The 27,380-nt window shown below is 34.5% G+C and overlaps 1 long non-coding RNA gene across 1 annotated transcript; it reads left to right on the top strand.

Annotated features, from left to right (window-relative positions):
- The first annotated feature begins 1,638 nt into the window (after positions 1-1,638).
- Positions 1,639-26,567, top strand: LOC306641812. Its single transcript, XR_013758288.1, has 4 exons — positions 1,639-1,865; positions 3,126-3,333; positions 5,255-5,421; positions 26,120-26,567. It is a non-coding gene; the product is annotated as an uncharacterized lncRNA (long non-coding RNA).
- The last annotated feature ends 813 nt before the right edge of the window (positions 26,568-27,380 follow it).

The following is a 27,380-nucleotide window of genomic DNA, read 5'->3' as shown; positions in this document are numbered from 1 at the left end:
GTTTACCTGACAAGAGGTTAAAATATGGAATATGTAAAGAATTCCTGCAATTCAACAAAAAAAAAAAAAAAAAAAAAAAAAATCAACTTTAAAATGGGCAAAGGATTTGAATAGACATTTCTTCAAAGAAGATATATAAATGACTCCCACATATATGAAAAGATGCTCAACATCACTCTTTTACATTTCTTTGGGGGAATGTAAAAAAAAAAAAAACCACTGCACACCCATTAGGAGGGTCACTAGTTTTAAAAAGGAAAGAAAGAAGAAAAAAAAATAAAAGTGTTTGTGAGGATGTGGAGAAATTGGAAACTTTTAGTAACACTGGTAAGGATATACAATCATTCAGCTCTTATGGAAAACTCACAGTTCCTTCTGGGTATGTATGTATAAAAAATCAAAAACAGAATTTTCAAAGAGATGTCTGTATATCCATGTTCCTATCAGTAGTATTTATAATAGCCAAAGGTGAATCAACCAAAACATCCATCTATAGATGAATTAAGCAAGCAAAAAGTCATATACATACAAAAATATTATTCAGACTTCAAAAGGAAGGAAATTCTGAACATGATACAAAATGAATGAAACTTGAGGACATTATACTAGGTGAAATATGCCAATAACAAAAAGGATAATCACTTAAGTGAGATATCTGAAGTAGTCAAACATAGTCACAGAAAATAGAATGTTAGGTGCCCAGGGATAAGAGAGGAGTAATTGAGGGCTATATAATGGTCAAGGAGTTTCAATTTTGCAGTATGAAAAGGCTCTGGAGATTGGTTGCCGAGGTAAATATATTTAACAATACTGTAAATTCAAAAATAGTTAAGATAGTAAATTTTATATTGTGTATATTTTAGCACAATTAAAAAAACACAGTATGACAAAATGCAGTCAGATATCAATAATGGGGAAATGCTTTCCTAGGGAGTAAGATCTCTGCCCTTCCATTCATAGGAGAACAGAGGCCAGGACAGGCAACCTGAAGGAGAGATGGGGTGGAGGAGGGCAGAAATGAATAGTGGAAAGACTATGGTCTCTTGGGTCACTTGTTCTAGAATTTGAAGCATATTAAGTCTTGCCATATTGGACCAAGTTCACTAAATATTCTGCTGCCTCAGTTCTCCATGTTAAGTGGAGGTTATAATACAAATCTTGTGAGATTTGGTAAGTATCTGACGTACAGCCTGAAGTAAAGAATATACTCATATATAATTATTAATACTGTAGGTTATTTTTTTTCTTCAAATAAAAATGTGATTTTACTTCAAATCAAAATTGTTTAAACTCTGAAAAACAAAGCAATATTATGTTAGGGATTGTATTTAATAGATATAATTTTTGTGTAAAAGCTATTTAATCAATAAATTTGTGTCTAAAAAGGAATATATTTGTCTCTGCAAATAACTTAAATAATAGTCTTTCCCCAAACAAGTAAAAAATACTCATAGAATTCTATGTAAAGAGTCCCACATTTCCTTACGCATAAAGGATAATCTAATGCTAACCAAAAATATTATCAACTTTGTATTTAGAGAAAGAGTACTGAATGTGATATACAATAATAATGAAAGTCTGCAAGTCAAACTGGAATAAAGTTATTGCTACTACGTTAGTAATTTTCCAGAACTCCATGGACTTTTGTTTCTGTGTGCTATCAAACACTTGAGGCATTAGTGGTCTTCTTCCTATCGAATTCTAATTTCTGAAATATCTTTCATTTGGCTTCTTTGTAAAATGCAATGTTTACTGACTGAACTGGTACTTTTATCCCTTAGGAACATTTATTAAGTACGCATTGAGCACTCCCTAAGGCAAGTGATCACTATGGACAAAATGTATCTGAATTCTCTAGTTTAGAGGTAAATCAAGTTTAATCTTTAAATATTTAAGATTACTCATCTCTTTATCCCTATATTTCATGATATTTTATGAACATATTAGTGTAACAAAATTCACAGGCACTTAAAATGATTTAAAGTTAATTTCTCAAACTATCTTTCAGCATGTTTCATACTGTAACACAAAATCTCTCACTTATGTACATCATAATTCACATTGACTAAGATGTTCTGAAAAAATATTGTTAATTAAGATATTACTGGTGCTTGGCTGCAGAACATATGGTTTCAGATGGCTAAGACACTTTGCAGAGGCTGAAATAACCATACCATTAAATTTCACACTAACTGATGTATCTGCTCATGACTACATCTATAAGCAAAAATGTAAACATTTGAAACATAAAGGTGACATTATTGAGACAGAAAAATTTTTTTCACTTGGAACATAAACTTTTTAAAGTTAATACTGAGGCATCATTGATTGCTACCAGACCCTGCTAAATGCGAAAGTGAGGTTGTCAAACCAAGCCTTTGTTTACAGAACATAATCTAATTACCTATGGATTGGTGTGAGAAAATAGTTCAGGATCTGACTTAATATCAATGTGCTTTTAATATTTCAGACAATCTATTTTATGTTCAGCCTTGGAGTGTGTACCATGACCAAAAATATTTTTTCGGAGTTATAGAGAAATCAAGATCTCCATTACTATATGGTATACAAATATAGTATATTCAAAAATAAAATTGCTTACTTCCTACATGGTTTTCTAAGATACATTTATTGCTTATGTAAGCCCCTGAATTCAAGTACAGTTTTGGCATCAAGATGACTTCTCAACGCCAATATGGAGATTAAGTACACCATGTTTGCTTTATATACGAATTCCCAGCATTTAATAAAGTTCCTGTCTACCTTCAGCACATTTGTGAAAGGAGCCAAGAGAATAGGTTGACATTGTGAAGTTACATTATTGGGGAAGGGACCAAATGCAGGGCTCTAACATTTGTTTGGAGTTCCAACAATATTGTTTTCATTATAGTGAGCTTAAATAGGCATTAGCAGCCTTTCTATCAAAGAAATTAGTCCTTATATGAATGCCCTATAAATAAAATTGTTATACAGTGGAATAATAGGAACATGTAATGAAACTTGATTTCAAGCCAAACAAACATATGGACATTAAAAATAAAAAAGGAAAATGTGCATTTTATGGGTCCCACGTGGGATGATTGAAGTCATCCACTAACATGTGTATCTGGATTCTATCCATTTAGGAGCATGGAATTCTTTCAAGCAGGGGACTGCTCTTACTGTCTAGGGGTGTTGGATGTGAGAAGATGTGGTTTCCTGTGCAGTGGAGGAAAGGGTGAGACAAAGTTTTCAACAGTTACCAGGATTTTATTCAACACATTTTATTGGATAGTGTGATACTAAGCTCCATGTCATGGAGCTGGTAATTAGAGAATTCACTATTATCTCCAGGCAAGTAAAGAAGCTTCCATTTTGTATGAAATTTTGCATGACTTAGTTGTCTATGTCAGACCTTACATTAATTTCAGACATTCATTTATTCAAGACCTGTATTAAACACCTATCAATAAGACATTCTGTTGATAAATAAGAGTACCATTTTATCTCCCTTTATCAAAACATTCCTTTCATTCACATTATCCTAGTGACAACATTTTTCACACATCTCAAGATGTCAGTAGTCTCTTATGATAGTATAAAGTAACAAAATAATGCATTGAATCTACCTGAACAATGTACTTGAAACTTTCATGAATTTCAAAAGCAGAAAATGGAAGCAGTGTTTCAGTGGTAGTCCCTAAAACTACACAGTCCTTAGAAAATGCTTCATAGAAAGTAAATGCTATTAACCAGTAATTTCCAAATGAATATTTTAATCATAGGAAATTAATGGTTAAAACAACACAAAAAGGCAGGTCAGCACAAACACACATTCATACTCCTTGCAAATTTCCTACTATGTGTTTGAGGTTGAGAAAATTTTGAGTGAATTATGTTTCTAAATAAATCACCATCTTAATAAAATACATATTATTACAATTTCATTGTTTAAATATTTTGTTTTATTTTTAGTATAAGAGAAAATTATCTTTTTTTTTTTTTTTTTCAAATGACATATTTACCAACCTCTGAGGCTTTTAACAAAGACTCAGACCCTGTGTTTGGGAGAAATAAGTGGTGAGGAGAAGTTTTCAACAGTTACCAACAATTTTGTCAACACATTTTATTGGATAATGTGCTACTAAGACTCATGACACAGGTGGTATTAGTAATTACGGCATATGGTATGATCTCAGAGTAGTAATGATGACTGAGTTTGTATAAGGAGTTACATTATTTATCTCATTGCTGAGTCCAGTTTCATCATGAAGTTTCCACTGTTCCTATCTTCCTCCCTAAGTCTTCCCACCTTCCACTCCATATTTCATTTAGGCTAGATTTAGTTTTAGAAGTTTTCTGGGAATGATTCCCTTTGAATAATTTTTTTCATAGCACTCAATGTGTCCTCTTTGGGTGGAATCTATATTGCAATTCTTTGTTTAATATTCTCTCCCCCTGTCCAGCTGCCACCTCCTGATTTATGTTCCATTAGGGTAGAATTGTATCATTTGCCACTTTCCCCAGCATCTATCCCATCCCTTGACTCATACGAGTTGCCTAATCACTTCCTCAATCTCAAAATGAGAGATGTGGGCAAGATGATTTCTAAAAACTTTACAAACCTAAATTTTTAATGTTTTTTGGCAAATTCTGAGGAGTCTTTCTTTCAAGAGTGCTATTTCTGCTGGGCACATGCACATGCCTGTAATCTCAACAGGGTTCAAAACCAACCTCAGCAAATTAGTGAGGCCCTAAGCAATTTAGCAAGACCCTGTTTCTAAATGAAATATTAAAGGGTTGCGGATGTGGCTCAGTTGTTAAGCACCCCTGGGTTCAATCCCCAGTACCAAAAGCAGAAAAAAAAAATCTATTTCCTGTTCCTGAAGAATGTTTTGTTGCTGCTGTTGTTATTGTTTTAATTTCATATACCATGTTGAGGAAGAATTGACTTCCATAAGTAAATCGGTAGCTAATAACCAGATGTAGGGCATTTGTTTAGCCATGTCCTAAGCTATGGCAGATTTTGAACAGACTTGTTTAGCAATGTCCTAAGCTATGACAGATTTTGAACAGAGACTATCAGAGAAAATCAAATGGAAAACAATTAATTAAAGTAGGGCCCTATTTTACCTGTGTCTGTACAGAAAAATAACAATATATAATATAATCCTCATCTGATTTAAAATTATTATTAACTATATTAAAAAATAAGCTGGAATAAAATAAGAACTTTGAAGAATAAAAAGGAAAATATCTTATTGCAATTGTTCAGATTTACATATTTTGGCTATGTGAATTCAACCAAAAATTAATTAACAAAGATTTTAGAAGAAAAATAGAGCAGACATTGAATAAACAATGAATGACCTTGAGAAAGTATTTGAAAGTGTGTGAACTATGTACAGATGAAGGTTTGCCCAAGGAAATCTATCAATCAAGGTAAATTATTTTAATTATAATTTTGTCTGTTTTAACCTCTTTGACCCAATCAGGGAGATTATCAAATAATAATAGCTAACTCTTTCAGAGTTCACTATGATTCAAATACATTGTTATTTCCAATGTACAGATTAGGGAATTATGAAACAAATGGGAGAGCCGGAATTTGAATACAGGTTGTCTGAGCCAATCTCAAGTATGTAGTTGACTTTTGGTACCTGCTATCTCTTATTGTATATCCAGCATCCAACATTTTCCTGGTATATAGTAGATGCTCAGTTTATGCTTGTTAAATTCATAAACAGATGAACAAACAGGACTCCAGAATTAAATGGGGAGGACAGAAATGTGAAGACAGTTCATGGAGCTGGACAAAAATGACAGTGAACTTCCTTTTGTAAAGGAAATATCCACAGGGAAAAGATTTTATCATAGAAGTGTGTTTTTTATTCAATTTGTGTGTATACGTGTGTATTTTCTTGTGTTTTCATATATAATAGTTTAAATGTAATAAAGTCTTATCTTCAAAGTGAGATTTAGGCATTATTTTTCCAATTCATATCCAAACTAAATGTGACAGAATATAAACTCCTGACAGGTAAGGATTATAATGGAAATCTTGGCAGGCCCTCAAGTCCGCAACTAGAATACATCACAACATTTATCTCTCTCCATATTTAGACCTGAAATAAAGTTAAATTAGAGCATTTTCCCTTTTGGCATTTAATCCAGTAAGTCTGTTCAGTTGCTCATTTTTATGTGATCATGGAACTTTCCCCTATTTGTTAGACAGTTATCAATGGATATGAAAAAGTTCAATTAAGATGAAATAGTTTCAGCTTTGGGGCAAATAAAGGGTCATGACATTTCCATCACCATTAAACCTTGTAGAATAATGATTCCAAATGGTAAAGGATGATATGATGCAGTCTGAAATCTTGAGGTACTCTTTATGAGGCATACAAAGAAATATCAATTGCTTTCATAGCATACTACACTACAGTTGTATGTCTATGTAGTTTTTATAATGCAGTGGAAAACAACTACTGAAACATTTTAAAATCAATTTTTCCCTTGAACATCTTTCTGGACCTAATAATGGCAATGCAAGTAAATTAGTGAATTATGTCATGTAAATAGTTGACTAGAATATAATTTACAAATATCTGTATATTGAAAACACTTTTAAGCAATCCTGGGAAAATGCTTGGACTTCTCAAGAGTGTACCTTTAAAGTGAAACTGACCTGACTCTGTAATATACTAACAAAAATTTTTACAAGCTCTTATGCAAACAGAATTGAAATAAAATTGCACTGCATGATGGCACAATTATGGGCCACAAATGCTTAAATTGGGACATGGGTAGACCCTTAAGTCTATTGATATATAGGCTAATTATCTCTTTCCCTGTAGGGTTATTTGAAAACACTGTGGAAATGTAATTGGAATTGTAATATCAGGTGGAAAATATAAGTGAAAAAACATATTTTTTGCTTTAATAACATTTTGCTTTAATTTCAAATGATGAAATCCAAATTCCTCAAACTGAGTATTTCAGAGGTAAATGCTCATGTTTCATTGTTTTCCAATAAAATTGTTTTCAATGAATTTGATAAATATTTATCACATACAAAGAGAAAATTGTAACCTGATCTCCAGGAACTTAGAAAATTGAGTAGTAGTCTTACATGTTAGAGACTGCCTAAATGTTTTCTACTTCTGTTGTCTATTCCTATGCATACGGGAAGACCACGTTATTATACCCTTTCTTAATGAAATGTGGGCACAAATGATTATACATCAACTTGTTCATCTTGTCCTTAAAATGCCACATGAGCTCTTCCATGATATTTTCCCTGTTGACATGACTAGAAGAGAAGATATCTAAGATGGTAAAGCCACTAACTAGAAGGATCCTGGATCTGAGATACCATGTGGAAGAGCTTGCACAAAGTAAAGCCATCTGACCTACAAAAGACAATGACATGAATTAGAAATAATATTTTATTATATCCATTGTATTTGCAATATGGTTGTGTATAATAGCTATTTTTAATTTTATTTTATTTTACCCTAACATCTATAGGAAAGATTGTATCATAAGAAATTGATGGTGAAACCAAAATCTAAATAATGTACATTGACCTAGAAGTTGAAACTCAACTTCAAAGAAACAAAGAAGGTTGGATGGTTAGAAATTCTTGCTTTCTAGAATTATAAAATCCAATTATCTCTATACTTCATAAAATAAGAGAGAGAACTTTTGAGGCATTTGTTTCAATGGACTTCTCCATTTAATAAAGTGACTGAAGGCTATCAGTGGAAGACACTACCACTCACTATATGAAACAAACACAAATCTGAATCTATTACTCACTAAGAAAGGAGAGCTGTGCTTATATGATGATCTATGAGTAAAACAGAGACCAGAACTTGGGTATATAGGGCTTGAGGAAAGATGAACTTTAGGAATTGACAGATCTTCACAAACAGAATTTGAAAATTGACCTCTAGCTATAAAGTAAAGCAGACTGTTATTGAATGGCTATCTTTCAAAAGGGTGTTCACTGAAGTGAAGATGTTGAGTTGGCTGATTTTCAAAGGGCCAATGTTGTCACTGGTAAAGTAGGATGTATTTAAAACAAATTCAAGCTGTTACTTCTGATGGTCAAGAAATAGTCCATCCTTTCTTTAGACTGACAGATTTTTAAAATACACTTTGCACACCTATGGTTCTAGGTAGTTCTAAAATAGTATTAAATTGATCAAGAAGGGCATCACAATGAGGACGAAAGATAAATCAGGATAAAGAACCATGTCTGAAAAAACAATTTGGGGTATAGTTTTTGGTCAGTTCTATTCACATAGAACTAACTGGAAGCAATAGATCAGAAATCAACTAAGTTTTTGAATTAACTGTTTTGCCAGAGAATGCCTGAATCTGGACTTAAATCAAACATAGGCCTCCAACCTTCCAAAATACAAGCTTCCATACTATCCAAGTCCACCTCCCATGAATCCAAGGAGAAAAATAGACAAGGAAGAACCCACTCAAAGAGGAAATCAGGGGCTCAGGGAGAATAATGGATGAAGGAGACCTTTCCTGAGAATAGGAATTGGCCTATTCAGAACATGGTAAGGACCCTTACAATGTGTAGCCTGTCTTGCTGGATGTCATCATTGCTATGGAACAGGAACTCCTATGTGCCTTTTACTCTTTCTTTTTCTGAAAGGGATATTTTAATCATGGCTTATCCTGTCCCTGATACATCATCGTATATTGGTTGAGGGAATGTGGTACCCACAAAATTGACACCAGTGAGCCTTCTATTAAAAATTATCAGAATTTAGCAAAATAAATCAGACTCGGAAAGTCAAGAATTGTATATCTTTCCTCATCTTTGGAAGTTAGAGAGAGAAGAGGAATAAAGAGGGAATCTCATAAAAATACAAGGGAAATCAGTAGAGAAGAGGAAGGGAATCAGTGGGAAGAAAGAAAGGAAGAAAAGGGAAGGTATGGGGAAATGCAATTGATCAAATTGTGTTATGTGCATGTACGAATATGTCACAATGAATACCATTATTATGTTTAACTATAGTGCACCAATAATTTTTTAAATAAATAAACTAAATAAAAATTATTAGATTTTGCTGTAATTTGAATTTGGAATGTTTCCAAGAAGCCCATGTGTTAAAGACTTGGTTTCACCATTTCCCAAGGGGAACTGGTGGAAACTTTAAGTGCTGGGGCCTTATGGAAGGAAGATTCTGAGGTCATAGGGAGCATACCCTTGAAGGATATTATAGGGAAACAACCCCCTTTTTTCTCTCTTTCTCTCTTTCTCTCTCTCTCTCTCTCTCTCTCTCTCTCTCTCTCTCTCTCTCTCTCTCTCCCTTTTTCTCTCTCTCTCTCTTGCTTCCTGGACTTGAGATAAGTGGTTTCACTGCATTGAGTACTTCTGCCATGGTATACTGCCTCAGCACAGGCCCAGTCATCATGGACTGAAACCTAAAACTGTCAGTCAAAATAACTTTTTTAATAGGTTGATTATCTTAGGTGTTTGCTATGGTGATAGAGAACAACTAACAAAAGAATGCACATGGGGGCGGGGAACCTATATATATTCCAGAATAGAGATACAAAAATAAATATTGAGAAAACAATTCAGTTAGGACTTATCATTAAAACTATATATTTGTCACAGCAAATTAATATATACAACTAATATCTAAGATGACATTCATAAACTTTGGGAGATGGACAGGTTTCCATGGAAATGAAAAGAGAATTTGACATAACAATCTCATGCCCCCATCGTTCACAGTTTTTCTGTCAAATCTACAGATTGGGGCTTAAAGCTACAAAAGCGCCCTGGTCCCATATGGACTAAGAAACATGAATCTGTGTCAAGCCAGGCATTGTCAAGTTGTGTGAGATTAGTTGCTCCACATTTTGTACTGTTTCATAGCTGCAATCAGAAACAGAGGAGAGAAATAACGGGAGGGAGTGCTACCCTCTTGGATCCATGTAATCTGGCCACAGATCTTTGCTCCCCAAACATGTGGTCTCAAGATAGCTCTACATTTATTAATTATGTAAGTTATGATCATGGTTATAGATTTCAGAGATCCAGATATTAGCTTCACCTATGCAAGAGTGTTGGAGGCCAGGCACGATGGTGCATGTCTGTAATCCCAAGTGACTAGGGAGGCTGAAACAGGAAGATCACAAGTTCAAAGCCAGCCTCAGCAAAAGCAAGATGTTGATCAACTCAGTGAGACCCTGTCTCTAAATAAAATACAAAATAGGGCTGAGAATGTCACTCAGTGGTTGAGTTTCCCTGAGTCCAATCTCTAGTACTCCCACTCCCCCACAAAAAAAAAGTGTGTTGAGTTTTATTTATAAACAATTTTTTTTAATGAAAAATTTTTTGGAATTAAAATAAAGAAAAAAATTCAATTTTCCAAGCCCAGAGGCAAGAAGGAAAATTAAAAAGACCTAAGTCCAGAACATTCTTGCTAAGAATCAATATTAATCAGAAAATCAAAGAAGAAATAAATGCTTTGTGATATGTACTTTGGTCTAAGTATCAGAAAAGGGCAAAGAGAATGAAAGAAAGAAAACAAAAGAAAGAAAGGAAGAAAGACAGACAGAAAGAAAGAAAACAGAAAAGAAAAAAACGGAAGATCAACTTCATTAGGCTGAAAGAAGGAAGATTTTCTTAGATTTTCTTAGGAGAAATGTTGAGATTTCCACAAGATTAGGCAGATATGATGGAGAAAATAAGATCTGAGAGAATTTGCTAGAGTTTTGGAGAGGGAAAGGGAGATAAACTCAAGTGCTTTTAAAAAGACAATGAGGGGTGTTTCTTCGTTACCAACAATTAGGAAATAATGACTGTTTCAAAGAAATGTACCAGAGGAAGACAGGCTGATCTGAAAGCAGCTCGGAAAGATTCTTTTCAATAGGGGATCTTTTAAAGTAAGTGATGGAATCCACATATGCACACTAGGAAAATCAACCCTTGAAGATTCTTCATTATTAAGCGACCTTCATGGTGACATAGCAATAGTAATGGGGGATGCTGTTATTTCCTATGTCATGAGGGAAAGGCACAGAGAAGTCAAAACCACCGAAGAGAAACCAGGCTGGGCAATGAATCAGAGAGTCCATCTGGGCTGGATGTTGATAAGATGGAAGAAAAACCCCTGTGAAGAAGTACCAAGTCCCACCTCTGAGCTAGCACAGCGTCAAAGACCTGGAAAATTCAGACATGTGAAGGAATTCTACTTTGTGGAACACATGGAAGAGGGATGACGGGTCCTAACAGGAGAGACAGGTCTCAGAAGCATCAAGTTTGTTCAGTGTGGAAGGTAATTTTCCAGCCGATACACACTTGGGGACCAGGATAAAAGTATTCCTAAGAGTTGAATTTTGTTGCTCCTACTAGCCAGCGGCCACGGTAGAAACCACAATACAAGTCATAGGAGGGCTATGACATAGATTCTTTCATTTTTTTTTCTCTTTCTTTCCCTTCCTCTCTCCTTCCTTTCCCTCCTTTACTTCCTTCCTCCCCTCTTTACCTCCTTTTTTTGTGGCTTAGATCCTTAAAAAGTGATCATCTTCTCTGTCACATTACAGTTTCAGAAATACAGGACTTAAAAAGGAGAAATTAAGCTATAACTTAAAAGCATTTAAAGACACTTTGGGAAGATGAAGAATGAAGGAAGTTTTAGTTTGCTCAATGTCTCGAGTTCTCAAGAATATCAACTATTTCTCTACTGCAGTTGTGAAAGGATGCCCTGCTCTACCCAGTCTCTGGAGTGAGAATGATAAATAGGGAAAGGTGGTTTCCAGATTTTAAAAATTGTGAACATGCATTTAATGTTATTTTAAACTATAAGAGAGCAAGTGAATTTTTATTCTATATCCTGCAGATTTGATAATAAAAAGATTTTTTTATCATCAAATTTGAAGCATTTCTGCCCATGTAAGTGGAGGGTCTCTTTTGTGTCAGGTTATTTTATGTGTTATCTCTGGGAAGCCAAATTGAATTAAATATGTAATAACTTGATATAGGAAATAGAGTAAGGAGAGAATTTTCATCCTAGAACAGAAACTGTCCTAGAGTTCATCTGATTAGTTTAAGATTTAGCCCATTTCAGTATCGATACACCACAGACCAAGGTGGATAAACAAGGGGCCCACAGCCTTGTGTGTTGAAAGAGGGAGTGAATATTGGGGGAGAGGGGCTGACCATAAGTCTAGTTAATTTTAGGTTTAATGGTTAAGAAATTAAAAAGCTAGAGAATGTTATGAGGAAACCTCTTTTCCCTTTGTCTCCTGGTTCTCTGTAAATCTGCCCACAAAGCCATCCTGGTTTCTTGCCATCTCTTACTTCCTCCATGAAGGAAATGGATTATTTGATTGGCAGATGGTAACAGTGATCTGTGTTTCTCAATCATGTAAAACTGATTCACTAAAAGGCAGCAAGCTTCGACCCAAGGAAAGGAAGAAATCTTATTCCCTAGTTCCAAAAGATCCTATAGGCAGGTTGGTTCAAGGTCTAAACTTGAAGTGGGGTCGTGAGGCCTTTTCATCGACATAGCTAAATTCATGTTATCCGTAATAAAGCTGTCATGTTCATCTCCATCTGGGTCTGATTTTCAAATATATCTGCAGATGAGAGGGGAAGAAAGGGTAATATTTACTACTTGCCTTCTGTGCATTCTGTATTGTCACCTAGCCTAGAGTGACTGACACTGGAGCTCTCTCCTTTGATGACAAAGTTCTCATTTGCAAGTGGATTTAAGCCTGATTAATATTTTCCAAAAATAAAAGTAGAAAGTCCAGAACCTTACAGTGAGGAACTTTGGATGTATCATGATGTGACCATAAGCACATAAATCATCTTCCTTGAATTTGTTTTCTCATTTGAAAAGTGAAGATAATAGGTCTCTAGCAAAATTATTTTGAATATTAAATTCAACATATCAAAAGGCACCTAGTACTATGCCCAGAACAGAAAAGTGTTCCAAAACAGAGTATTCTTGTTGGTAAGTGCATAACTGGTTAAGGAAACACAGACTCTGATGATAATGTTTGTCAGTTTCTGCTGCATTATGGATAGTCAATAAACATTAATTCCTTTTAGTCCAAACTTTGTTGAAGAATGAGTAATAGAATCCAAACTAAAGAAATTTCACTTTATTTGTTAAATTAAAAACTTTAGTGCAAAAATCTAATAAAGAAACATCTGTCAAGTGAAATTCATAAGTCTTTACTTGGGAAAGTTCAAGTTTTTGCTCATAAATAAATAATGAAATTTATGGTACAGGTTTAAGATCATGCTGGGTGGCCCAGCTGTTTCTCCTGTGCATTAGGAATGCTGGGCACTGCATACTTTTTAAATCCAAAAGCAATAGCTCTTTCCCTTATGATCCAACTCAAAATGTAGTCAGAGTTAGCAGGACCAAAAAGCTGAGTAGGGCTATTAACCAGAGCTAAGGTCTGCTTCCCCCAGTTTGCACGCTTTCTGTGGTTTATAATGCGATTGGTAACCAGTAACGCTCAATATAACCATCTGGGTTCAAATGTATGCAAAATTATAAACACTGGCAACTATCTCAGCTTAGGGGAGGCACCATGTTTATTCAAGAATATGGCATGATAGTAATCGACTGTTGGCATATGATTTCTTTCTTAGGGCAAAAAAATCAAATGACCCATGTTAGGAGTCTTTTATTAAAGCCTTATGCTGTGATGCTTATTTGATTTTTAAAAGTCAGTGAGAAATGTAGGTGAGTTAAAGGGTAGAGAGGGTTAAAAAATTCATGAAAACATGAAATCAACTTTAGGGATTTTTTTTTTTTTTATCCTTGAAAGAATAATATTACTGGACCAAATGATAGTCCCTCTATAAAGAAAACACTATACCATTTCTCAAAGTATTTCTTAATATGCATCTAAAGTTTCATTGTTAAAGACTCAAATTTTCCAAATCAGAGAAAAGTATTACTTCATGGTTCCCAAGTTTCCAATCACTTAACATATGAAACACTGAAGTTCAGAGTCAAATGCTCCAAGTTAAAAGCATCTGTTTGATGTCGGCGAGGTCCCTGACAAATTCAGTGTTAAAAGACTCTTTGTGCTGCTCTTTGAAAATACATCACGTTATAATAAATCTCCAGGCTCTGACACCCTCAGTGATGAAGTTTACTTTATAGACTTATGCAAGAGGATGTTTGCCACACCTGGCTCTCTGGGAGATGAGAGTGAAAGATTGTGAAATCAAATTGACATAGGGCTTCAGATCTCGATGCTGACCTGGGTACCCTTATTTTCTTGACACTCAGCACATGCATTCTCAGAGAATAAACTCACTCTTCTGGCCTATCTGACTTTCTATTTCTTCTCCATTTCTGGAACAAACAAACAAACAAGCAAAACCAGTCATCAAATTAGAAGAATGCAAAGGATCAAAGCTGTTGAAATAGTAATTATGAAAGTTGCTAAGGCTGTGTCAGTATGGCACAAAGTGGATTTCAGATCATTGGTAGTTACTTCAGTCTTTGCGGGGGCCAGTGATTTGCACAGAGAATGCATTCACGTTGGAATTTTGTGTTTGCTTGAAGCTACGGTAAAAGTGAATAGTTTTTTCAACATCGAAGAATCCTGAAGTGAGCCTGACATCGTGGCATGCACCTGCAGTTGCAGTTACTTGGGAGGCTGAGGCAGGAGGATCACTCGAGCCCAGGAGTTTAGAAACAGCCTGGGCAACACATAGCAAGATCCTTTTCCCCACTCCCAACCTAACCCTCCTCAAAAAAAAATAAAAAAAAAAAAAAAAGAAGAAGAAGAAAAGAAAAGAATATTGCAATAATGACATGATGACTTACCTATCTGAAAGCATACTTCTTTAAAGGAACGGTACTACATGTTTACTATCTCTGTTATTTTATAACAGAGATTAACACACAGGAAAGAAATTCTGCCCCCTAGAAAAAAACATTTAGATAGATTCTGACTTCTATGAACATACACAAATTCACAAATATACAGATATGTATGTATGCCTTTAAAAAAAATAACTTGCTCCCTTCACATATTACTTGAGAAACTGTTTTCTCATAATAAGTTGGGAACCTCCCTCCCTCCCTCCTTCTCTCCCTCTCTCTCTCCCTGGAGTCATGATGTTTCATTATATGAATCACAATGAAACCACCACCTAACAGAATCTAGACAGTCACTACTATGTGTCCCTCAAGCTCACCACCTACTTCTCTTTCTCTCTACTATCACAAGTTTCTTGGCTTCTGTCCCTCATTCTCTTTTTAAAAAATTACACACACACACACACACACACACACACACACACACACACACACACACATTTGGGTATGCACACAATATGTGGGTTTTTCCCTCTGGAATTTGGCCTTTGTAAATATGGTATCATTTTGTTTGTGAACTTCTTTCTTTTATGTCTGCACATTATGAATGTTTTCAAGACTGAACCATATTTTTAATATAATTCACTCCTGTATAATAGTCCACATCATTAAAATACCACTACTGATTCATTCTGCTATTGACAAACTTTTAGATGTTAGAAATTTGTGTGTCTGTGTATGTGTGTATGTTGCAGAGACTTTACCATGATAAAGGTTTTTCATGTTCCTACAAAGACTGCATATCATGAATGAATGTTGAATTTTACAGAAATAATCTTAATATAAAAATAACAAAGGTGAAAGAAAATCCACTGGATTTTTCATCTCTTTTAATGTGATAAATTGCACTGTCTTTAGTTTTAACCCCATTTGATCGTGAGGTACTATTCTTTTTATTCATTGCTGAATTTGATTTGCTAATGTTTTGTTTAGAATTTTTTCATAAGATAATTTTCCTTTTTGTAACATTCTTATCATGTCTTTATATCAAAGTTCAACTGCATCATAAAATGAGTTAGGAAGCATCCCTTTTTTCCTTTTCTCTAGAAAAGTTCTTGTGATGTTGGTTTTCTTATGTCCTTAAATGTTTAGTAAAATTCACAAGTAAAGCCATTTGGGCTTAGCATTTTCTTCGTAGGGAGAGTATTTAATAACAGATTCAATCCATTAATAGATAACTATTTTGACTTTCTATGTATTCTTGAGTTAACGTTGCTATGTTGTATTTTTTTAAATGCGTGCATTTTGTCTTGAATCTCAGACTTAATAGCATTTAACTGTTAATAATTTTCCCATATTTCGAATATTTGTACAAAATGTAATTATTAACCCTTTTTTGAAACAGCTATTTTGAACTTTCTTTCCTTTCAATTTTTCTTTCTTTCTCCCTTCCTTCCTTCCTTCTTACCTCCTCCCCTCTGTTTTTTCTTTCGTTTCTTTCTTTCTTTCACCAGTCTTCTTAGTAATGCCAATTTTCTTTCTAAAAGAATCAATTTTGGGCTCTTTTGATCTTTCTCACTGCACATTTGTTCCATTTGTTCCATATTTCATCAATAGTGGCTCTAACCTTTGTTATTTTCCATCCCTTTATTTAGGTTTAATTTGCTGTAACTGTCTCTTTATTTAAGATGAACAGTTGATGATTGATTTAAGCCTTTCTTTTTTCCAACACATACATTTAAGGCCACAGGCATCTTTCTATGCATAGCTTTAGCCACATTTTACAAGTGGTCATACTTTACTTACCATTTAATTCTAATTATTTTCAATTTTCATCATGGTTATTCTTGATCCATGACTTAAATAGGTGTACATTGTTTATTTTCCATTAGCCAGTTACATTATTGCTGATACATTTGTATATACATCTACCCTCTCCCTTTCTGTTTTTTATACATTCTGTCCTCTGTGTTCTTTTGAATGATTTTTAAAAATTCCACCTCTTTTCTGTTAGCTTACTAATTCTATATTCTTTCACTGTTTTTATGGTTACTCTAGACATAGCAACAAATATTCTTTGCTTATAGCTTTAATATAGATAAATCCTTTTGTTGATACCCACACAATGGGAAAACCTTAGAGCACTACATTATTTATTCCTTTCATACCATCTTTTTAGTTTTTTATGTATTTTATCAGGCATTATTATAACCATCATCATTTAACATACCCAGTATTTATTTGGATTCATGTATTTACCTCTTTATTGCTCTTCATTTTTTTCTGTATTGACATGTTTCCACCTAGGATCTTCTTCTTCTTCTTTTTTTTTTTTTTTTTTTTTTTTTTTTACCTAAATCATTCTTTTCATGTTTCCTTTTCTGTTAGTCAACTGGCAACTTAAAGCAAAGTTTTATCAAGCTATCATTCACATGTCATCCAGTTCGCTCATTTGAATCATGTAATCCAATAGCTATTAATATGATCACAGAGTTATGCATCTACCACCACAATCAATTTTAGCACATCATTCTCACATATAAAAGGAACTCCATGACTATCCCTTTGGATAGCATGGGATGGATGGTATGAAAATGTCTTTGTTTTTATTTTATTGTTAAGAAGGAAGGCATATACAGCATATTAATTTTAGGTTGGCATTTTCTTTTCTTTCAGCACTTTGAAGATGTCATTCCATTAATTTTTTCAGTTATTTCTTCTGAGAGGTCAATCTGCAGTTTCACTGTTGTTTCTAAATTTGTGATTGATGTTTTTCCTCAGTTTAAAAAAATTTTCAACTCTTATCCCGTCAAGTATTATTTTTACCCTCTTTTCTCATTTCTTTTCTAAAAATCCAATTCTACACAGATGAATCTCTTTTGTGCTGTACCAAACCTTCTTTTACATTGTCTTCTATGCTTATTCAGTTATGTTTTCGTCTCTGTGCTTCATTGGGAATGTTTTCTATACACTATCTTCCAGTTTGCCTATATTTCTTTGGCCATATTCAGTCTGACACTAAACCTGTTTATTAAATTTTTTCATTTTGGTTTTTGTTATTTTAGTATTTTAATATGAATCTGTTTTTTAAATATGTGGTTTAGTTCTTTGCAAGTATTCTTGATCTTGCAGTTACAAATAATAATTCTTATATAACTCCAATTTTTCATCTCTCGAGTATCTTTTCCTATTGCCCATTTTTTCTATTTTAAAGAGAAATGAAAATGTATGTCCACATAGAAACTTGTACATGAACATTCACAGCAACATTCTTCTTAATTGCCATAAAGTGATAAAACCCCCACATATCCATCAATTGATGATTAAATAAAATATGCTACATCCACACCATGAAATACTGTTGAAAATAAAAAAGATGTACTGATTCCTGATACAACATGTATAAAGTTCAAAACTTTGTGCTAAGTGAAGGAAGCCCACCACGCATGACTGGATACTGTGTAATTCCATTTATATCTGTGGAAAATAAGCAAATACATAGAGACAGGAAATAGAGTTGTGGTAGCCTAGATCTGGTTGGGTTTGGAGGAAAGATCGAGAGATTGACAATCAACAGACTTTTGTGCAGGGTGATGAAATTGTTATAAAAATTGTGGTGGTAGTTGCATAATTCCATGAATATATTAAAAGTCATTAAATTATTTCCTTTAAAGAGATAAAATACATGGTGTGAATTATGTTTTGATAAAACTGTTACATAAAAATTTACCTATAAAAGTATATAGATGTCTCATCTGAAATGCCAAGAGGTAAAATATACTGAAAGAGCACATGTAAAAAAAAATTAAAAAACTGTAATCTAATATACTTATAGCTGGCTAGGTTATTTCAGAGCAAAAGACAGTTGAGTATAATGGAGAGTGACATGTTAGCATATTGCCAGTTACTCTGAAAAAAATCAACTCCAAAGTGCTGTAGTGTCTAATATACAACACAAGTTTATTCATCATTTATGAAATAATTGGACGCGGTATGATGAAGTGGTTGTGTTACGTGGGGGATTATTGTACTAAGGGATGCAAGCTCCTTTCATCATGTATTCTCTTCCTTAAAGATTTATCTTTATTATCCGTATCCAGCCAGTATAATTTTGTTGGTGAATTACAATCATATAGTATTAGAAAGCTTCATCGTGATATATTCATACCTGCACACAACATAATTTGGTGTACTTTCCCCCTGTTCTTTCCTTTTCCCAATCCTCCTCTGTTTCCCTAATTCCCATTACCAAATCTACTGATGTCCATTCTGTTTTCATGAGATTCTCTCTCTCCCCACCCCTGCCCTTTTCTCTAGAGCTTCCATGTATGAGAGAAAACCCTTGTCTTTCTGAGTTTGGCTTATTTCCTGAGCATGATGTTCTTCAGTTCCATCCATCTTCCTTCAGTCTTTTTTTTTGGCTAAACAAAACTCCATCACATATACGTACCACAGTAGTTCCTTTATCCATTTCTACATTTGATGGCTGGTTCCATAACTTGGCTATTGTGGATTGTGCTGATATAAACATGGGCACGCTTGCAATGCTATAGTGTGTTGACTTCATCCTTTTGGATAAATACTAAAGAGTGGAATAACTGAGTCCATGTGGTGCTTTCATTCCTAGTCCTTTGAGGAATCTCAATACTGATTTTCATAGTGGTTGTACTAATTTACAATCTTACCAACAGTGTGTAAGTATTCATTTCTCCCCATCTTCATCAGCATTTATTTTTATTTGTATACTCGATTATTGCCATTGTAATTGGAGGCGAAATAGTAAATTTTGATTGCCTTTCCCTGATTGCTAAAGATAGTGAAAACTTTTTCATATATTTGTTTACCTTTTGTTATTTTTCTTTTAAGAAATGCCTGTTTAACTCATTTGCCCATTTATTGATTAGATTAATGATTTCTGTTTTTTCTTTTTTGGTGTTAATTTTTTTTTAGTTCTTTTTATATTCTGGGTGTTAATTTTAATTTTTTGTTAGAAGAGTAGCTGGAAAAGATTTCATTCTTCTTCCATCCTGTAGGCTCTTTACAAATCTAACTATTTCCTTTTTTTCTTTCTATTTGTTCTTTTTATATATACATGTCAGTAGAATATGTTTGGGCATATTATACATACATGAAGTATAACTTTTTCTAATTAGGATCCTATTTGTATGGTTGTACATGATGCAGAGTTACCCTGGTCATGTATTCAAATACAAAGATAGGAAAGTTATGTCCAATTAATTCTACTGTCCTTCCTATTTCCTTTCCCATTTCCTTCCCTTCATTCCTTTTTGTCTAATCTAATGGATTCTATTCTTCCACTCCCCACCCTCCCTGTTGTGGTTTAGCATCCACATATCAGAGAGAATATTTGGCACTTGGTATTTGGGGACTGGTTTATTTCACTTAGCATGATATTCTCCAGTTCCATCCATTTACCAGCAAATGCCATAATTTCATTCTTCTTTATGTCTGAGTAATACTCCATTGTGTATAATACACCATCTTTGCTTTATTCATTCATTGGCTGAAGGACACTGAGGTGTCCATAGTTTGGCTATTGTGAATTGAGCTGCTATAAAGATTAATTTGGCTATGTTGCTGCAGTATGCTTATTTTAAGTCCTTTGAATATAGACCAAGGAGTGGGTTAACTGGATTGAATGGCGATTCCATTCCAAATTTTCTAAGGACTCTCCACACTGCTTTCCATAGTGGTTGCACCAATTTGCACTACCACCAGCAATGTATGAAAGTACCTTTCTCCTCACCTTATGGTCAACATTTATTGTTAACTGTATTCTTGATAATTATCATTCTGACTGATTGGAGTGAGATGGAATCTCAGTGTAGTTCTAATTTGCATTTCCCTAATTGCTAGAGGTGTTGAACACTTTTCATATATTTGCTGACCAATCGTAGTTCTTATTTTGAGAAGTGTCTATTCAGTTCTTTTGCCCATTTATTGATTGGGTTCTTTGTTTTTTTGTTTTTGTTTTTGGTGTTAAGTTTTTTTAGTTCTTTACAATTCTTGGTTTTATTTCCTGAGTTTTAAGAGTCTTACTGAGTTAGTCAGTACTTGAATCAATGTTTTGGAATGTTGATCCGATGTTTTCTCCTAGCACTTGCAGTTTCTAGGCCAATTCATAGGTATTTCATCTACTTTGGATTGATTTTTGTGCTGGGTGAAAGATAGGGATAGAGTTTCAGACTTCGATTTATGTTAAAAAGCTATGTTTTCTACAATGTCACACATCTTTTATAAAGAGCATTGGGCCAGAAGTAATAACTATCACTTGTGATCATATACTATATTGGTGAGAATAGTTACATGGTTGTAGTTACCAGAAGAACTGAGAAACATATCTACACTTCCTAGACAGATACTTTTCATTGAAATTTATTATATCATGGGAATAACATAAATTTGTTGAACTGTTTGATGTCTCCTACCTAGCACATGTGACAAAAAGTTTTAGAAAAATAATTACATGCTTATCAAATAAAGAATGAACCAAAATAGAGACATTAAACTGGAGATAAAAGGGAAGGATATTAAGTAGATAAGGAATTTGTGTGTATGTCTTTAAAAAGAATTTTGGAGAAGGGACTCAATTCATTTAGAAAATTATGATAGGATTTTAGAACCACAAGAATGAGACTCTATTAGAAAGAGTAAGGTATTAAGGCCTCATTTACCAATAAGAGATAAGAAGTGAATATATATTACAAAGTTTTGTGTTTGGGAAGAACAAGATGAAAAAGAAAAGACTTAGTTGGGGTGTTGTCAGTGTATTTTTCTTTTCTTTTCTATCTTTCCTTTTTTTGTGTGCTAAGGGTTGAATCTAGGGGTACTTAACCATGGAGTCACATCCTCAGTCCTTTTTAAAATATTTTATTTAGAGACAGGGTCTCACTAAGTTGTGAAGAGCCTAACTAAATTGCTGAGACTGGCTTTGAACTCATTATTCTCCTGCCTCAGCTTCCCCAGCCACTGGAAGTCAGTGTATTTTTCTGAAGAAAATTGTTAATTTCATTCTTTCAAATATTTTAATGAGAGTGTATGATTATTAAATGAGACTGAAATGCTGTTTTTATTAAAACTGAATTTCTAATGGAACTCTCAGAATCAAATGATAATGCTAAGATAGAAGAAATGAACACCATTTGTACATAGAAAGAAAAGGTTTTATATTTTCAAATGGAGAATGAATTTTTGTGTATATCCATGAAATATTTTCAGAAACCACTCATATTCTTACAACAGTACAAAAGACCTTTAGTGACCTTAAGAATTAGATTCTAGAGGTCACACTTTAAAATCATAATCATTGAAAAATAATTAAAGCATGAGTCACTCTTACAGTATTAAGATTTCAAGTCATAAATACTTGAAAATTAAGAAACAAACCCTTCAAGAATCCTTTGATCACAAAGAAAGCATCAAAGAGAACTATAAACCATGTACAAAGCAATGGAAAAAGAATACTTCATATCAGAATCTGTATGGCACAATAATAACTCTATGCAGAGGGAAAGCTGTAGCCTTGCCTGTCTTCACTATTAGAGACTAAAGATTATATATATATATATATATATAAAGAAATTTGCTATCATCACCCCCCATAGCATACATAATGTTCAAATTAACTCAACTGTATTTCTACATGGATATTAAAATGACCTGTATGTGCCTATACATCTAAGTCGTCAAGGATGCACCTTTGAAGTCTAAATCCTTTATGGTCCTCTTTATGTTTCTTCATCACCTAGAGGTAAATATCTGCTCGGGCTTAGATATTGAGAGGGGAAATTGGGGGTTATGTTGCTGACTATGACTCTAGGACAGAAACAACAATTCAAAATATATTACAGTTAGTTTATTGTTTGGAGTTGATTCAGGAGGATGTGCTAGGAAATTACTATTATTTGCTACCAGCTAACAACTAAGGGAGAAAAAGCAGGAGTGATAAGAGCTTTAAGAGTGAATTTTAAATTGTAGCTTTATTTAGAAGTTATCAGGGCATTGGTTTAATTACTCAAATGTATTCTAGTCATATTCATTAATTCTTCCCATTCCAATTTTGGGAATGCATATTAGTTCCTTTGTTTCATTGTGTCATCTCATACATTTTTCTTTTCTGTAAAGTCATTAATTCTTCCCACTCCAATTTTTTTTAAAATTTATTTATTTTGATTCATTGTACACAAATGGGCTACTATTGTTTCTCTGGTTGTACACGAAGCAGAATCGCACCATTTGTGTAATCATACATGTACATAGAATAATGATGTTTGTCTCATTCTGTTATTCATCCTTCCCCCCACCCATCCCCACCCCTCTTTTTCCTCTATACAATCTATCCTTCCTCCATTCTTGTCTCCCTCCCACCCAAATGAGCATACTTCTTATGCATATTAGCTCCTTTGTTTCATTGGGTCATCCCATACATTTTTCTTTTCTATAAATTACCACTATATGGTATCTCCAGAGCCAGAATCTTTCTAGAATAATCCTATTTCTAGGTCTGTTTCATGCATTGTTGATGAAAATGTCACTCTGTTCTAATTGATAAATATCTATTATTGGAAATAATATCCAAGAAAGAGAAATGAATTTTCTGATCACCAATTGAGTGAGTAGAGGGATTTAGATAGATACACCCTCTCTTTTTTTCTGGACATATGTGATGGAGTTTATGATCAGTTGAAAATACATTTTTCCTGTAAACTTCTTCATGAACAGGTAGGAAAAAGCTTCTTTTAGTTGGCCCTGTTTATTGGCCCTCGGTTTGTATTGCAAAGTCAAACATTAAGTAGATGTACCAACATGGACAACATAATTTCGTAGACTCTCCATCTCCGACTTCATTCTTACCTGATGGCTTGACACCTATGGTTCTGAGCCGACCTCACTATCCTTGGGGCCTGACTCCTGTGACCTGTGGAGATGAATGACTGATTGAGCTGGGCAGAGGCAGACTGGAAGAGTGTGGGTGGGATCCTTGAGGAACCTGGGCTGTTAGATGTTCTTTTCTCCTACTTGATTTTTAAAAGGTCAGCGTGTGAACCACTTCAATGCCTCCCACTGTTTTCCTTTGCATTTTACAATGCCTGTGTGAGCTCCAGGGGGGAGCACATTTATTGTGCATGCCATTCAATTTAGACTCTACTAGAGCAAATGATTACAACAGCTCAGAGGAAAAAACTGGAAAATAAGTCCCTGATGTAAAACTGGTCATGGGGCCAAAACAGTAGTGCCAATTATGATTTCAGTGCCTTGCGCATATGACTTTGCCAAGAGTCTTTTCAAAAATATATACTTTACTGTTGGTGAGGGTGGGAGTAATGAATAATAATATCTTTTTCTTAAGCAGCTAATTGTCTCTGTATTAGAAATTAGTTTTGAAAGTTTCCATTCACTTGTGTTAATTTTACTTTTTTTTTTTTTTTTTTTTCTCGTTCTTAGAGAAGGAGTGTTATTGGCAATAAATTGGTCTAAAGAGAAAGGATGCCTGGAGGGCTGCCTCAGCATAGGTGTGGCCCTGGGGTATATATAGCACTTTCCATAATTTTATAGCTAATGTTCCTTTCCTTGATTACATGGATTAAAAGCAGCAGGTTATTATATGTGGCAAGCCAATCGCTTGAACAATAAATGCTTATTACATTCTTCTTATGTTGAAGTTAGGGATCCAGTCCCCACAGATAACATGAAATAACAAACATGGTACTTTTCCTACATCATGGAATTTTCATCTTAAACAAGTAAATGTTAAATCATGATTCAAAAGATATGCAATAGTCTTTAATATAATGACCCCAAAATGCAAAGCAATGCTTGACTGTCAAATGTAAACTACATATGCAAATATTCAGATAAAACTGAGAATAGTCAGAAGATAAATAATGTTGTAAATATGGTCTCTGGTACTGATTGTGTCAGAGAAGGAGCGCAGTAAATTTATGGATGAATTAATGCTGGAAAATATCACCCCAATTAATCTGTGAAAATAAACTCCAAAATTACAGGAAAACTTGAAGTTTCATATGGTAGTTACCTATGAACATTCATAAACCCTGGCATTTCTTCTTAAACAAGTGCATGCATTCTCTTTTTATGTTCCCAAACTGGAGAAGAACTCTCAAATGTCACAATCATTGACTCAAGAGAACACAGGGTCATTTCAAATACCACACTCATTAATCCCCCTGGCCACATACCACTTATTTATTTTTATCCAAATGTACCCATCACATAAACTTGGGAAATTTTCCCAAAGAGCTAATAACACTGAACCTGTGACCAAGGTCAATAACAACAAAAAATCTGCCAGTTTTAGCCAACCTCTATCTACTCCAAATACAAAGATTAAATAGTTCATGTGTGGATGAAGCCCCAGTAAGCTTAACCTTTGTGAGGCCAAGAAAATTGCAAATATGCACATGATATGCCTCTGCTATTTTTGTCAAATATAATGATACTTAGGGGAAACTAGGTAATTAATATCGTTAAATGCCATTCATATTTTGAGATTGTGTTACCTCCTTTCCTTGTGCTATGTAGCTAAAAAATATACCTTCAAGGGCCTCTAATCAATTCCTTCATTCAATTATGGGTTTGCTAAGTATTTGCTTCCATGTTACAAATGAGGAAATAAGCTGGTAGAGAATAAAGTTCAATAAGTAATTTGCCCAGGATCACACAGTCAGTTCATAAACTACAGAGCAGAGACTTGAAGTTAGATGAATGTGACCCCAATGCAATGCCCTCTTTGCCATTCAGGACCTTTATCAGAATCATCTCAGCTCCTTCTCTCCTACATTTCTGGATATCAAATAGGAATTTTCTGTGGTGAGGTCCAGGAATTTATTTTAACAAGGATCTCAAGTGATTTTGATATATAGCTCAGTTTAGGAACAACCATAACACCACCACATTAGTTTTTCAACTCCTAACATTCTTACCGTTCCAAAACATTTACTCGGTCAATCATAATCCACTTGATGAACATTTATTAAGTACCCACTACATGCCAAGCTTTGTTAGAGGCATAGTAAGAAAGAAAACAAGGAAATTCCTGCCCTCATGAAGCTGTCTTTCTAGTGTGGGAGTATAGTCAGGTCACAGGTGTCGGTCAAAAACGTAATAAATAGGTTCTGTATTACAGTAGTGAGTTTTGAATGTCAAGGAAAAAAACTAGAGAACTGCAAGTGATCAGCAAGGTTGTGTTTGGCGTATGCATGAAATAAGATGGTCAAGGTGATATGAAAAGGAGGTGAAGAATTCACCATGTGCCTTTCTAGGGAAAGAAGCAGGCAGACAACCAGCATAGAGGCCCTACTGCCTCTATAGATGCACCTCGCACATTCAAGAAATACCAAGGAGGTCAGTTGGGTTCAGGACACAGGCATGAAGGAGGAATATAATCTAAAATCAGAAAGGTAACAAAGGGAAGGAACAAGTGAGCTCCTGTTGGGTCTTATAGGCGATTGTGGGTACTTTTACTGCTACTCTGAATGAAACAGGAAACAATTGACAGCTGTTGATCAGAAGAGTTATATGCTCTGATAAATTAAAAACAAAGAATTCTATTTACAAAGGCTAGAAAAGTTCGAAATATATGCAATCCAGACTCCTGCGTAAAGGTAGGTATTTTTCTACACCATTTCACGAAAACTGTTGTTGATTTCACATGAAAGGAGGTCTATTCTTTCTTTAGTCACCCATCCATTTCATTCAGTCATCCATTAACCAAATGTTTATTAAACCCACAGCCTACCCTGTGTAAGGTGCTGTGCTAAGTGCAGAAGGCTTTATGGGGTTTATGACTTGGCCCTCAAGGTCCTCATGGGTCTGAGTAGCAATGTATGTGGTCCAACTTGCCTGTGAAATCATTGTTTATTCACAGCCTAATTACTTCCATTGTAATTAAACCCCCTTTCCTTTGGCTGATTGTCAATAGGTGACTTGTCAGTCAAGGTAGTCACCAGCTGGATGTGACAAGCCATGACTGGGTTGTCTCTTCCAAGGGTTTATTGGTAGGGAAAAATATTATATGGCTAGGTTTATCTGAAGATGGAGACTGACAGGAGATGATCGTTAGAGAGGAGCATATCTGAAAACTGGAGGGCACGGGCAGTAGGAGCTCAGAAATTCCTCTTCTATTTTCCAGAAGAGAAAACAAGGGAGAGGAAGATGCTGTGTAGGACATTTGGGGAGCAGGAGGGAAGCATGATTCAAGCAAGCTACTTTCACTTGTGTAGTGTATGTTTTAAAACTTATTTTTATTGCCACTGAATAAGAAAATACTTTAGAGCAATAGCAAAACATGGGATGGAGGCATGCCAGAAAAAAAAAATCTTAACATAGTGACTAATTCTTTTTAAATGATCCAGCTCACAGACTTCACAGGTAGTGGAAAGAGTGTGGTAATGCACAGCCTAACAGAATAGTAGTCGCCTAAGTTTTCTTACTCAGAAGGGGTAAACAGGGAGGGAGAAAAAGTCTGATTAATATCTTACCTATGCTTTAATACAAGGTCATTTTAGTGTTCACATTAAAAGG

The sequence above is a fragment of the Sciurus vulgaris genome (assembly GCF_902686455.1).
Source record: "Sciurus vulgaris genome assembly, chromosome: 12".
Taxonomy (NCBI): Eukaryota; Metazoa; Chordata; class Mammalia; order Rodentia; family Sciuridae; genus Sciurus; species Sciurus vulgaris.
The sequence above is the reverse complement of the archived record's forward strand: the minus strand, read 5'-3'. Positions and strand labels throughout refer to the sequence as shown.